The sequence below is a fragment of the Diabrotica undecimpunctata genome, chromosome 2 (assembly GCF_040954645.1).
Source record: "Diabrotica undecimpunctata isolate CICGRU chromosome 2, icDiaUnde3, whole genome shotgun sequence".
Classification (NCBI taxonomy): domain Eukaryota; kingdom Metazoa; phylum Arthropoda; class Insecta; order Coleoptera; family Chrysomelidae; genus Diabrotica; species Diabrotica undecimpunctata.
This window is the reverse complement of record NC_092804.1, coordinates 15,293,802-15,307,777: the sequence shown is the minus strand read 5'-3', so window position 1 is coordinate 15,307,777 and position 13,976 is coordinate 15,293,802. Positions and strand designations below refer to the sequence as shown.

General features: G+C 33.1%; 1 pseudogene; it reads left to right on the top strand.

Moving 5' to 3' along the window:
• Nucleotides 1-3,061: 3,061 nt before the first annotated feature.
• On the top strand, nucleotides 3,062-3,902 carry LOC140433619 (ADP,ATP carrier protein-like; annotated as a pseudogene).
• The last annotated feature ends 10,074 nt before the right edge of the window (nucleotides 3,903-13,976 follow it).

The window sequence follows — 13,976 nt, the reverse complement described above, 5'->3', positions numbered from 1 at the left end:
TGTCCATTTTCCGATATTTTTGATGTTAAATGCATCGAGTATAGTATCCCAAAAATAAAAAGTCATATTCAAACAATTATAAATCGCTTAGTATTGTACTTATAAAACTTAATTAAAAAGCAATCTCTTTGTTTTTTTATAAGCTTTATTTTTGTTTATTACAGATTTTTCAATAAAACGCTTTGTTTTTGAGTTATTCGTACAAAATCATTGGAAAACATGTAATTTTTTTGCGAAAAGTTTACTTTTTCAAGTGCGTATAACTCAAAAAGTATTGATTTAGCGAAATAATTTAGATGACATTTTTTATTTAAAATTTGATTCTCTATCAATTCCTGGGGTTATTTTGAGTGTAAAAAGTTCAACCCCCTAGATGGGGTGCCGACCACCCCAGGGGTAGAAGCTCACATCGGCACCATATAACTTATGTTTTTTGAGTAATTTACTACCCACTGTAAAAATTTCAGATAAATCGGTGCAGTTATAAAAAATTTAAAGGGAAAATGCCACAGTAACTGGACTATATGAACTGAAAATTAATATGCACTGATAAAACATGGAGGAGAAAAAGTGGATGAACAAGTATGGTCAGCTAACAAAACAATTATCCAAACAAAATAGAATTCGTAAAGAATGGAATACTAGAATCATTATTCCTATCTACAAAAAATAAGACAAAGAATTATGAGAAACCCATAAATGAATCAAGCTGATAAACGCATTAAAAAGAACTAGCTATGCCAAAAAACTAAGACAGCCGACAGAAATGAAAGAGATTGCAGGAATGGGAAATAACGGAGACAAAGAATGGCATGAAAAACGCTCCTTTACCTTATTCACTACATTTTAAACAATACTAGGTAGATGACAGGTACAAATAGTGGGTATAAAAGATAGCGATTATAGCAAACCGACATAAAGTTAACATTGTTGTGAAGCTATTTCTTGAGGCATTTTACGTATGTAATTAATAAGGTAATACTTAATTCCAATTACATAATATTTAAAAAGTTTACTATCAAATCTGATAAGTGATAACTAAATAAAAGAATCATTTTGATGAGACAAATCTCTTTTCTTCAAACACTATTGCCAGAAAAACTCAAGAACTGAAAGATCTTATTTTGACACATTGTTAACATTTCGAGAACTCATTTTTTGGGTCTTGTTTGTTCAGGTCCAACATTTGTTATGCCGAAGATCATCCGCTCACTGGTGGTGAAAATTATTTTAGCCAAAAGTCAATACCACGTGTTCCTGTTTGTGTTTGTGGGTGTAAAAAATGACCTGATGACATATACATGCAGAATTTCGTGATTCCACGAAAGATATATTATATTTGATTAGTCTTCTTCGGATGTAGAAGATGTTAGGTTTGATTTTTATGTACTGGGCGTGAGTTTAAGTTAAAAATAATACTGGAGATTGTCCAAAATTTATGATATTAAGATAGATTACAAACGTCAAATCTTATTATGGGTTTTATCACGATACACAAATACCGGTATGCTATTGCGCACGCTAGCTATCTCTCTCGCACTGTGTGACGTCACGTGCGAAGCAAACGTTGTTTTAGAGCACTAACGCTTGCCCTGTTAGTCGCTTAATATCAAATATATAGGCAATCAAATATGTTATATATAAGCGTGAATATTTGGCACTTTATATTATAAGATGTGTAGTTTACAATGTTTTTATTTTTTCTTGGGTATAGGTTTTCTGATTATTGAAAAATAAAACAACTTTTTTCGACGTTTTTCTACATAAAATGTGTATATTCATGTAATAATAATGTCTTTTTTTTGAAGTATCTAGAATGGTTTCATATTAAAAACACTTTCTGAATTACTTAATTCACATTTAAAATTAGAGAAAATTGTTTTAAATGAATGTGTTACAAAATATCTTAGAACTTTGACTTGTATTTTCCAACGTTAGCCTAATTTACAATGTTCCAGTAATGAATCTGGCCAACAATTCATAATAAATATTTATTGAATATTTTATACTACATTATTAAAATTTATTTCTTGAAGTTAAAAAACTTCTCCGTTTGGGTACAAAAGAGAACCTCTAGAGAATGTCTGTAGCCAATTTATATGCTTAAATTTGTGTGCAACAAAACCAGCAACATACTTTAAAGAGTCCCGATGAATTTTTTCTTTCACCTCATAATTGTCTGCAACTTTCAAAATGTCGTCAATTATATGATTCTCCTCCAAGTAGTGTCTTAGAGTATGTTGTCCTTTTCAGACTGAGATTCTTTCGAACCGTCAGTTTTTTCTACCAAATTAGACAGCATTTTTTGTGTCAAGCAAATATCTTATGACGCCGAAATATAGCTGGTAATTGAGGACTTTCTATTGAGCTGTTACTTACGCCAGATTCACTAGTTTCAATAGTATTGGGATATTCTGTAAAGATCGCCGCCGAATGTTTTTCCAAAATATACCACCTTAATCTATATTTAAAATATATGGCGAAGGATGATCATTTGCAGCACCCATTCTTCGAATATAAGAAAAAAGTTCTCTAGCACGTCTTGATTTAACATCGACGTTAAAATATAGTAAAAGTTGTATTTTACTTGTAGGTAAGGAAATAACTCTTTCAGAGATGTATTAGTAGACAATATTCCTTTTTGAAATGCAAACTCCTTTATGTTTACCAACCCGCATTGAATTGACCCTTTCTGACATTTCATCCACTAGACGTGTCTACTTATCTAAATCTGTACCATATGCATTTCGTGTTCCAGTAACTATCTTTTGACATAAGTCCATTTTTTTCAGCATAACTAATAGCTTTTGCTACATAATTTGACAATAATTGAACTACAGGTCTCACTCTTTGCCTCATAGAACCTTTTTTAAATGGAGATGATGCGCAATTGTCAATTCTGAAGTCGATATATTTAGTAGTGCTTCAAAGTAATCATTGTTGATTATTTTATTGTCAATAACAAAACCATGATTAATTACATAATTTCGGGCAAGGTAAATCAAATGTGGAAGATCTGCAAAAACAAAAATATTTAAAGACTTATCACAGGGGTTGTTAATAGCCGATTATAAGTACTCTACCATATTCTTTTGAAAAGGTTTAGAAGAATAAAACAAAATGTCTCTCGCTGATCTCGTTGCCTTTATGAAGAATTTCCTCGCTGGAGGTATTTCCGCCGCTGTTTCAAAAACATGTGTAGCTCCAATCGAACGTGTAAAATTGCTTTTGCAAGTACAACACATCTCCAAGCAAATCGCTGAGGATCAGCGTTACAAGGGTATGGTAGACTGCTTCGTACGTATTCCAAAGGAACAGGGTGTTCTTGCATACTGGCGTGGTAACACCGCTAACGTCATCCGTTATTTCCCAACCTAAGCCCTCAACTTCTCCTTCAAAGACAAATACAAGCAGATCTTCTTGAGCGGAGTAGACAAAAAGACACAATTCTGGCATTACTTCTTAGGTAACTTGGCCTCTGGTGGTGCCGCCGGAGCTACCTCCCTCTGCTTTGTATATCCACTTGATTTCGCCAGAACCAGGTTAGCCGTCAACGTCGGTAAAGGTGCCAGTGAACGTGAATTCTCTGGTTTGGGTAACTGCTTAGTCAAAATCTTCAAAGCTGACGGTTTGGAAGGATTATATCGTGGATTTGGTGTATCAGTACAAGGTATCATTATCTACCGTCCGCTTTCTTCGGTTTCTACGATACTGCCAAGGGTATTTTGCCCGATCCTAAGAACACTCCTCTTGTAGTTTCATGGGCTATTGCACAGACTGTAACCACTGTTGCTGGTATCATCTCATATCCCTTCGACACCATCCGTAGGCGTATGATGATGCAGTCTGGACGTAAGAAGATCGAAATTATCTATTGCTATTTTCGCTACTTTTATTTATAGTCAAAGTATTCCATTTTTTTCACCATTATTATTCTAATATCACTTAACCAGCGAACTCTTAAGTTTTATACAAAACAGGGGTGATTAATAAAACTTTTTTTTGTCATATCCAATACTCAGCTGAAACCAAAGGACAGTATTTAAAATATCCATGTCACTGGTGATCTTATGTGTGGGGATATTATAATTTTTACAATTAGCTACGGCACAACTCGGCATGTTTGTCGATAATACACAAAATTGAACTAAACAGACTAAAAACTTGAAAAAGAGATCGAAATGAGAGGCTTTGTAAAAACAATTCAGCTACCGCACGATGCACAAATACATCTACCGGGACAAGGAATCCTACATATCGAACACCGTAGCTTTGTTGCTTCGCAGGTGACGTCATGCGCGACGGAGTATAATACACATTTCTATTCCTTGAGTAGCATACCGGTATTTGTGTATCGTGGGATTTATAAAAAACCAAAATTTATTTTGGAACTTTCTAAGCAATAAATAATTATTTTGTTTTGCGTCTGTTTAATTAAAAATAGTATAATAAGCCAAAGCAGAATAGAGATACATATCAGTTCATCATGTCAGTTCATAAGATTAACTTAATTATAATACGTGTACTCTGTGTAATATTATTTGCTATTTAGTTACTGGTTATTTATAGTGCCAATTATGGTTGTATTTATTCGATATTTTTGTACAAATCTTTGCTACTTGTATATTAAAATATTAAATTGCCAAGTGTTTCTCTCTTCGACAAGAACCCATTACACTTCTGTGTTTGATTAATGATGTTATTACAAACATATTTACATTGTGGCGCCAGAATCATATAAACAACCTGTAGAGGCGCCAAAAATTAAATTAGGGAACCTCCCAAGAACTCAAACATTTATAGTAATTAAGTCTTTTAACTTCCTCTCTGTTTGTTTGACAAATAAAATAGAAAATAAAACACATTGATAATTAAATATATACCTAGAAGTACAGAGACCATTAAAATGACCATTCTTTCTGATTTTATCAACAGTCGTTACAGAATTTTCACGATCCATTGCATTTTGGAAACTACACCATTAATCCATTTGTCAATCAACCTATTATAAAGAGAAATGTTCCTTTTTATGCCGATATCAAAAGTTGTTCATTGATAATAGCTTTTTGGCGTCGTTATGTGAAAGAAAAGGTTTGACAAAGGCAGGTCTGGGGCCAAACTGGGCTGAAATTTAAAGAAATTCCCCATACAATCGCGTTATGGTCGGTGTGGTTTTCGAAATCTTTTCGAATGTGTTTTCTTTAACACATTTGCCCTTTAGTGTTAAATATGTAAAGAAATCTTTTCAATTTGACTTATAATAGTTATAAATTATGCTCCTTTAGAGGTATCGGTTTTGTCAACACGTGTGCTTTGGCCATGGATCTATTCTTCAATTAAAAACGTCACTTTTCTATTGAATTCGTGAATGAGGCTCGAGTTGTATTCAAAGGCAGTTAAGATAGAGCAAATATTCTTCTGAGGTGAGAATTCTTCGTCAAATACGATGGCTTTTTGTAACGGAAATTTAGAATAATGGTGGATATTTTGGAGCAGTTTTGAATTAGTTTCGAGATGATAAATAAATTCTACCGATTTTCTACTTTGGTAAAGACCTAAAGAATGGGACATCTGGAACTATTTAGCTATAGATACTTTACAATCAATCAAGCAACTTTAATGGTTAAAGGTTAAAAATACTTTATTTAGTAAGGAGAATGTATAGCATTTATGCATATTAATTAGAAAGGAGAAAATTTTAAATAGAAGCCCCATTTTCAATTCCCATTTTAGTTTACAATTCATCAATTAGCCTATATTTGTCCACTGCTAAACGTAGGCCTCCCGTAAAATTTTCCACATATTTCTATCTTGAGCTTCTTGCATCCAGTTTGTGGTGATGGGCTTGATATCATCCGTCCATCTAGTCGGTGGTCGTCCTCTGCTTCGATATGCCTCTTGCCTTGGTCGCCATTCCCGAATCTTTCTGGTCCATCTATCATCCGTTAATCTGACAACATGTCCGGCCCAATCCCATTTGGCCATGGTTATTTTTTCAACTGCATCTGTGACTCCTGTTCTTCTTCTTAGTTCTAGGTTTGGTACTTTATCTTTAATGGTAATACCTAATATTGATCTGTTCATAGCGCGTTGTGTAACTCTTATTTTATCTATTGTTCTAGTCAGTTTTCTGCACCATATGCAAGAACCGGTAAAACGCACTGGTTAAAAACCTTTCTTTTTAAACAAACTGGGATAGTAGACTTGAAAATGTTATTCAATCTACCAAAGTCATAAATTTTGTCTTTGAGGTGTTAATTTTAAGACCAATTGTTTTTGACACTTTATAGAGCATGTGCAGTATTTTTGTAGCTTTATAAACTCTATCAGATGTCATTAGCAAATCTTAGGTGGTTCAGATCTTCCTTATTTATATTAATTCCCATGTTATCCTCTTGTTCCATTTGCTTGAACATATATTCAAGAACATCTGTAAACAATTTAGGGGAGATAGTATGACTCTGTATAATTCAGCCAATGCTCGAAACATTTTATGATGAACTATAGTATCAAACGCCTTTTCATAATCTACGAATATAAGAAAGATAGGCTTGTTATACTATGTTCACTTTTCTATTAGCGTTTTTATAACTTGTAGATGATCATTTGTTCCATATCTGGAGCGGAACCCAGCCTGTTCACAAGGTTGGTAACTATCCAGTTTGTTCACAAGCCGTTTTGATATTATATTCATGAATAGTTTGTATGTATGGGAGAGCAAACTAATAGGTCTGTAGTTCTTTAGGTCTGAAATGTCATCTTTTTTTGCATTGTTATTATTGCATTATGCCACTGGGAGGGGGTTACGCCTCTTGTCAAACAAGTATTGAACATCTTTTTCAACACATTTACTAACGTTCCTTCTCCTTCTTTGATTTGTTCAGTGACTATCCCATCTTCTTCAGGTGATTTATTGTTTTTATCTCCGAGAGAGCTGATTTTATTTCCTCTGTTGTGATATCTGGGATGTCTTCTGAGCCTACATTTTGAACATTTGGTATTTGATTTTGATCAGGATCTGGAAGTTTTTCTCGCTTATACAATTCTGAGTAAATATCTTGAACAATTTTTAAATACCTTCCTTATTTGTTGTAGTTTCTCCTTTTTTTACAGTTTACAATTATAATAGTGGAAATCAATATGCTGGAAAAATGGAAATCCTTTTGTTTAAAACGCTTTGGGTGCCGTGCTTTAAACCCAAATATATTTATCGAATATACCTGATTTTATTAATATTTGCTGTAATGTTATGTTGCTTCATATCATTATCCAGTTTTTCAAGCTTGTTAAATAATCTTGATCATGAATTATTGAGACCACACTTGAAGAGCTTAATTCCAAAATGTCTTAAATCCATGAAATGATGAAACTCACAAATTACAGATTTTTATTTAAGAAAAAAGTAATTCAGATACAACTTTAGGAAGAGGTCTAGTGTCTTACAAATTATATTGTCAATTCTGCTTTATTGAACTCCATTTTAGATTTCATGTGCCCCCTAACCAATATTTTCTAGTCACAAGTAAACCAGTCATCCCGAGAACAAACACATCTCCAAACTTTTTAAATAACATGTGCTAATCAGTTGGTAACAAAACTCTTCAGTTTTCCGTAATGCTTTTTCGACTCTTCTGAAAACACGATCTACTGGCAAATAACTGTGCCCTCGTACTGGAGAAGTAATATTAATTGTTATGTCACAGATTTGAGCTACTTTACTGAGCATTGAGAGAATAATACAGTTTTTGTTTTGAGCACGGCATCCATCACAAAATAGATTATTTTCTTTATGGCTGGATTCATGTTAAAAAAAGCAGTTCACTGGTGATACAAAGCACTAAAAACCTGTCAACTACCCTTCATACCATCATTTTCGTCCTATCTATAAAATTATACATCAGTTTTATCCTGTTTAGATTTTAAACCATAATGGAGTACAATTTAAACCATAATGGAGTACAAGAAGAAGAAGAAGAAGGAGTACAATACCCAGATAGTACTGCCACAGCTGACGGAAATAAAATGCTTCACGTAAGGCAGTACTTTAAGCTTATTATGGAAGGGAAGATAGAAGAAAAAAGGAATACTCATGGCTTAAAAACATAAGGGATTCGACAAACCTTGATGTCCATGCACTCTTTAGAGCCACACAAAACCAAGAGGAGTATACCAGAATTGTCGCCAACATACACCAATTGAATATGGCACCATAAGAAGAAGAAGGTAGTACGAGGCAAAGGTTGATTTTGCATCGTATCAAATACAAAACACGCTGTATCATTAGACCTATAGATTCTGTAACAGGATCATTCATTAATTCATAAAATCTTTTTGCACCCCCTTTATGCACCAAAAGTTCAGCTACTAAAATCTTTCGTACTTCGTCATCCTTTTCACAATTGAGACGTTGATTACGTTCTTCACAATAGCTACATATCTGTAAGGGGTGTACCAAAGTCAATATTTAATTCAGCGGTAAATATTTTGTAGTATAAGTGATATTTACAAGACTGGGCTTCTGCGTTTTCTTTATTTTTGATCAAATAAAAGGCAGATATCGAGCACAGTTTTTTATTAAATCTTGCCCAAGTACTTTCGCTCCTAGAGTATCTTCATGGGCATCTGAAATAAGCCAAGAAACGTTTTTTCAACTGGAGGAAAATTAATTAACTTCGAAAAAACTCATCAACATCAAAACAATCAACTTAAAGTTGATGGTTGATATTTTTTTTAATATAACGTTGTAGACGTCAAAATTAGAGGCTATCCAACAATAAAGTGAATACCATAAACATTATTAATGTCTTTAAGTCTCCAAATAGTTGATTCATGAATCACTACACCTGATGCTGCTAGTACTTGTCGGAGCTCGTGGCTTGTTTTTCTTGGGTCCAATTTGCTCTTTCGAAGTAAAAATCTTTCATCTGCTGGTGTTGTTTTTTTCCTTCTTCTGCATTTTCCTAATCTTTTCACATCCATTGATCCCGTTTCTCGTTTACACTTCAAAATCTTGATTACTAGCCCTGGACTCACTCCACACGTTTTTGCGATTTCTCTTTGTGACATAGAAGTGTCTTGACTTCAATAATATCCATGATAGAGTTAAACGAAACAAGCTTGCTAATTACCGAAAACAACACAAAATAGTACAAAATAACACAAACTTAGTAGGACATGTCCTAAAACACCCTCAGATAAAGGGCAGAGAAAAATAAGGTTATGTTTTCAATGCTTGGTCAGTTGTAAATGTGTGGACAGTGTTGCCAATTGTGAATTTTGAAAAATGACACAGTAATTCAATTAATTCAACTAATACTGTAACTTAATCGAAATAATCAAAGGCATTTATAGGGCAAATACAATTAAAGTGCGAGTACACTTTTAATATGCATGTTCCATCTAATACACTAATTTTCTACGAAAACAATTTGGTTTTGAGATCATTACATACGCATATAAAATAACTATAATCAACAATTCCTTCCAGCATAATATTTTCTTGTTGTTAACATATAATAACGAAAATGAGTCGATCAAATAAGAAAAGTAGGTCAACTGATTGCCAATATCCTGTCGGACCCAAAGCTTAAAATCTGCCAACTTTCTCTAATTTCGAAAACGCTTTCAAAGACCTCAATCTTATTTATTACCCCTTATTAGTTACTAAACGGTGACCCCTAACTAATAATTATGGGACATTTCCGTATTTGCGACAGAAGCAAATAATTTCGCTAATTGGGTATATATGAGGATACCCAAAACGGTTGCACAAAGCACGTAAAAATGCACTGATATTAAATACATCGTCATCTGGCATTTGCTGACCTATTAAACACTGACCCGATTTAAGATCTTTGTTAAGATTCAGAAATTCTTCAAAAATTGGCACCATATGGCGAGCCCAACATATTTTAAATGTAAGTAAAAAATCAGGAAGCGGTGCACGTGAATACGTGTGTTCGTCTTTTTTTATTTTGGATGATTTTTGGCATTTTCGGAAATATCGAGACCGTAGCTATTAGTCACTATAAATCAAAATAATGAAGATAGCTGGTGCTTTGGATACAAAAAATTTGCAGCTTCCTGTCATTTCACTGCTGTGTCGGTCGTAAATAAATACCGAATAAAAAATAATACACTAATGCCCAAAATTAACGTACCACCTTAAATGTACCAGTTTGAAGCTATTTTCCTTCTGAACGAATGTTCTTGATTTTGATGTTTTTTTCATATTATAGGTCTATTCCTAGTAAATCAATGTATTAATGTTTTCTGAAAAATGTCAACGTTTTACCCGTATACGGGGTGTAAAAATAAAGTTGGTTTTTTCATCGTTTTTTGCAACACGCTGTGGAATTTATTAGAAATAAACGCTACATGCTATTATTATTTTGATATAAATTTGTTCTTTTTTAAGATTTTCGTGAAAAAATTATTTCGATATCTCTATTATCAAAGATTATACAAAACTTTAAATGTAACAAGTTTTTATCAACATTTAAAGCAAAGAAAACATTACTTACATAAACTTTATTGACATTTAATACAAATAAAGCCTAAGAAAATATAACCTAAATATTCTTTAACAATTGCCCTTTTCCAAAAACACTTAATAACGAGTATTTCCACCTCTAAATCTAATTACTTCTTCACAGCTGCGAGGCATACTTAAAATCAAGCAGCGTATTTGGTCTTGATCAATTGCATCCCAAACTTCTCTCACAATAACTTCTATGTCGTCAAGAGAGACAGGAGACACAAATTCTCATTAAAAGAAAATTATTTCCTATGTAAGGAGCAAATGGAACTACATGGTTAGACAAAATGTCTAATATACCTTTCACCTGTTAAGAAATCTCTTCGTAAAGCAACAAGGTCCGTTTGCGCTGTAAGAGATATTCCTCCCCAAACCATTATAGATCCACCATTGAATAAAGTAATAGGTCGTATATTACACTGTGCATAGCGTTCTCTTGGCCGTCGATTAACTCTCACACTGAGCTATATAAGCAATACCACGATTCATCAGTGAACAACACGTACTTCCAGTCATCAACATTTCAGTCAAGGTGCTCTCTGGCAAATTGTAATCTACTTCTACAATGATTTACGTTTAAAGTTTTGACTGGTATCCTTATTTGCAGATCTTGTTCAGCGAGACGCCTTTATATAGTGTTTCTACTAATTTGAATATTATGAACAATTGTCACTTGTATTTGTGAATGTCTCATTGTGAGAAAACGTTCTCTTATAGTACGAAGCCTGATAAACTGATCTTGTCGTGGTGTTGTAAGTTTTTCTCTTCCTTATCCACGCCGTTTCGTATGGTCGTTTGTTTCTCGAAAACGTTGAATAACTCGTGATATTGTAATATGAAATACCCCTAACCTCAAGCCTATTTCACGATAACTTAAGCCTACATCAGCTTAAGTAATTGCCTGAACACATTCATCTTGGCTCAAATTTCTTGAAATTGAATGTTGAATTTTTACAATTCAATAAAGTCACGTTACACTTTGAACGTACTTTTATTTTTTGATAATAAAGATATCGATGATTTTTTTACGAAAATGTTGAAAAAAAAATGAAACTTTTTTAAAGTATTAAGATTAAGATGTAGCATTTGCTTTAAGTAAATTCCACAGGGTGTTGCAAAATAAGATGAAAAATCAAATTTATTTTTACACCTCGTATCTAGGTGAAATGTTGACACCTCCTAGAAAACAATAATACCGTAATTATTTAGAAATAGGTCTGCAATGAGCAAAACAAATTTATTGAAATCCAATCAAGGATACACAAGAAAAATAGCTTAATAATTATGGTAGAGTTGAGGTCGGGCGTTAATTTTGGAGAGTAAAAAATCACGCAATGTTTTGAACATACTTTTCTTTTTTGATAATAAACGTATCGTAATGATTTTTTTACCAAAATGTGACGAAAGAATGAAGCGATCTTAAAATATTCATAACATGTAGCGTTTGTTTCTAATACATTCCACCGGGTGTTGCAAAATTAGATGAAAAAACAACTTTATTTTTAACATTTTTAACTTTTATTTTTAAAAAACATTAATATAGTCATTAACTAGAAATATACCTACAATGTGAAAAATAAATCATGGAAATCCAATTAAGGGTTTAGAAGAAATATAGTTTTAAAATCATGGTCCATTTTAGGTGGTGCGTTAATTTTGGAGAGTAGTATATTTAGTGACATATTGCTAATTTGCTATGTTAAATCCCAACCCAATACGTTAAATAGTAAAATAGTTACAGGTCATTAAAAAAAAGTGTCCCAAGGTACAACACTCTCCCCTACTAATTTAGTATAAAACAACTCTCAGAGTTCACTCAAAATATAGCTAATACTTACGAGATCGAGGCCAAGTATGTCAACTGTCAAATTGTTGTTACCATTGAGGCCCCAGGATTTCTAAACAACTACAGGTTAAGTAATTGATAATTTTTATTTTAAAGCTTTTTTGAAAACGATTTCCGGATTGTAATTTTCTGAAAACGTAAGTCTCAATTCAATCAATTGTAGTTTAATCTTATAAAGAATAATATTTAACTGTTATTATTTTGTCCAGCAATATGTTTCATGTTGTTCCGAATTTTATGCATTATTTGACTTTTCTACCAATTATAAGTGTGTCTAGTAAAATAAATAATGCTTTTTAATTCAACTTTGTGTTTTTATCTAGAAGCGGCCTATGTTGAAGACGGGCGTCATAAATACATCATCTGTTAAAAGCCTTATACACATATAAGATACCGTTGTCAACAAACGATTTGAAGGCTTTACCGTGCTTATGCTCTCATAATAATTAACAAATAAGTCTGTTTCGTCCCAAATCCACCCTTATCCGCCCTATTTAGGTCTACTTAACCAATATAAAAGCCATATGTATTTACTAATGTTTACCACATGGGCTACATCGACAAATATTTACCGTCTCTACCAGGCAAGCCCTTTAAGCTTTCAAAGGCCTCTTTTGACTGTAAACTAATGATGGTAAGTTAGTTATGCCCTTCGGGTTTTTTTCTGTTAAAAGTGTGTTTCTTCTGGTCATGTGTATCGTATTTCGCTTATCTTTCTTCCAAATTAACAGAAGTGGCAGTGAAGTAACCAAAAAAAATTAGAAAAGGGTGAAAAGGGTACAATCTCTAATCAAAAAATTTAATCGACAATGCTACATTATAATTATGGGTATGCGAATTAACATCAAAATAATAAAAGTGATAATATCTAAAACCAAAATCCTTTCTTTTTATTAATGAAAATAGTTGGAGATGATGAGAAAATTTAAGTAGATTTAATTCAAGTCAAAATTTTGATTGATATGAGACATATTGGTTAAGATTAAATTAAGCATACTCAAAAGATATCTTAAAATTGTACATCTGGCCAATTTTATTGTATGGGATAGAGATATGGACTCTAAGCGCACCACTGATGAATAAACTTGAAGCATTTGAAGTTTATACAGAGGAATCGGTAACGAGCTAGTCCCCCTCACCCCTTTAACCCTAGGAATTGTAATAACCGAATGTCACTCTTAAGTCTGGATCTATTGGAGCGTGAAAAGGCACTCTTCGCCAGTTCACGTCGATGAAGAGAAATGGGAAATATAGTGAAAAGAAAAGAGAGCACAGTTGCCCCGCTACATTACTGTGAAATAATTAAATTTTTTTGGATAACTACCCCAATGAAGCTAACTAAACCCTTCAGATCGAGGGTTTAGTTTAGTTTTGTTGAATTTACGCCACCAGTGTTGGCGGTAAAAATTTGAAAGTTGGGTAATTTATACAATGATTAAGTTCCAACACAACTTCGTTAGATCACTCCATAATAAAATTAGCACTACACTGATTATATCAGACCCTAGCCAGCGTAGTAAGGGTAGGATTGGTATATACGTGCTATGCATCATCTTCCAACCTTCCTTTGAACCGTTTTGATTTACCGACAAA